Source organism: Octopus bimaculoides, chromosome 16, assembly GCF_001194135.2.
Source record: "Octopus bimaculoides isolate UCB-OBI-ISO-001 chromosome 16, ASM119413v2, whole genome shotgun sequence".
In the NCBI taxonomy this organism is placed as follows: domain Eukaryota; kingdom Metazoa; phylum Mollusca; class Cephalopoda; order Octopoda; family Octopodidae; genus Octopus; species Octopus bimaculoides.
Genome location: NC_068996.1, coordinates 35,289,363 through 35,290,982, shown reverse-complemented (window position 1 = coordinate 35,290,982; position 1,620 = coordinate 35,289,363). Strand labels below are relative to the sequence as shown.

General features: G+C 34.3%; 1 protein-coding gene and 1 long non-coding RNA gene across 5 annotated transcripts in view; one reads left to right on the top strand and one right to left on the bottom strand.

Moving 5' to 3' along the window:
• The window catches only part of LOC106870681 (centrosomal protein of 290 kDa), a 364,606-nt gene that overhangs the window by 56,753 nt on the left and 306,233 nt on the right, over positions 1-1,620 (top strand). The window lies entirely within an intron of this gene.
• LOC128249619 (uncharacterized) overlaps positions 1-1,620 on the bottom strand; it is a 67,366-nt gene that overhangs the window by 49,110 nt on the left and 16,636 nt on the right. The window contains exon 3 of one of the 2 annotated variants that reach the window (XR_008265735.1): positions 148-200. The exons of the other annotated variant lie outside the window; for it this stretch is intronic. This is a non-coding gene — a long non-coding RNA (uncharacterized LOC128249619). The remainder of the gene's footprint in view (positions 1-147; positions 201-1,620) is intronic. 2 annotated transcript variants of the gene reach the window in all.

The following is a 1,620-nucleotide window of genomic DNA, read 5'->3' as shown; positions in this document are numbered from 1 at the left end:
GAGGCTAACCGCGGGAGTTATGTAAATACAGTTGGTATTTATTGGTATTGTATAATAAATGTTAAACTTGATTGAATATGTTTTTTTTTCTTTGATGCACTTTACTAATCAAACCAAATATCTCATTTCCTTCTATTATCGCCTTACCCGTGAATCTGCAACCCGGATAGAACGCAGTTGGTTTTCTTGGACTCCATCACCTGTGTTATAGAGAGGGAGCACTGTATTTTGTAGTACAACTTAAAATAAGCGGGAAATTAGAAACATGTGGAATGAAATCGGTCGGAAAATGTCTGAGTGGGTGAATATGTGTTTGTGCAATGAATGTGTGTATTCGTGTGAATGAGTATGAGTGTGTGGGAAAGTTGTATGTATATGAGTATGTGAATGTATGTGTGGATGTGTATGTTATATGTGTGATTATTTAAGTGTGTGCAAGTCCCTTATCTGAAGCTTTATTTCACTTAAGGCAAAAGGATTATAAAAACTAAGTTTGATTCCCAGAAACTTTTTTCTTTTAATTTTCAACTGACTTTTAAATCCACCTTTGTTTTCCACAATCTTACCTGAGCGCTTGCCAGTCAGTCTCTATTCAACCTATGTACGTGTGACTAATTTATGTATGCGTATACATGTATATATGTGCGAATAAGTACTTATATTTGTGTATATATTCATGTATGAATGTATGCGTACGCTTAAATATGTGTATTTATGTATTTGTTTCTTTTTGAATGCATGCGTTTTTATACCTACTAAAATCACACATACACACTCACGACACGATGTTGTAACACAAAACATTCACACACAGTTACTTCATATACTTATATATAAATATATTACATTCAATACATACACATATAAAATTTGTTGCTTTCATAAATTATCTAATCCATGTTTAAGTGCGGTTTAACATAGTTAATATGGGGAGCTTAACGTTTAGCTCACTACACTTAGTAAGTCAGCTTGCATTTAACTTTATACTGTTCATGCAGAAGGCAGCCCTGAGAAATTCTTCAACGTTGTTATCTAATCGTGGGTCATGGATTTTGCAATATCTTCCTCTCTCCTTCTGTAACCTCTCACTTTTCTTCCCATCTGTCTTCGCTCTCTTTCTTTCTCTCTCCTCGCACTCCTCTCTCCCTTCTATGTTTTCTGTTTTTCTTCATCTCTTCTTCGCCATCTTCTCTTTCCTTTTCCTTTTCTCATGCCTCTCTCGCTCCAATTCTCACCTATATTTTCTTTTTAACATTTTCTCTCCCTCTTTCTTCTCTACTTGTTTCCCTTCAATACAATTTTTCCTCTGCTGGTTTCCTTTCATTACAATTTTTACCTTCCTCAGTATTACAGTTATATTGTTCTTTTTTCATTTATTCTTTCATAGTTTCATTCATCTATTTCTTTAATATTCTCATCCTCATTGAATTTTCCTAAATATGTCCTCATTCATTCAGTTTATTTATAATCCTTCATTTAATGTCCAAACAATTCTTTGCTTACTCATCCAATATCTTAATCTCATACAAACACTTTTTTATCATACATCTCTCCCTTTCTCGCCACACACACACACACACACACACACACACACACACACACACACACACACACACACAC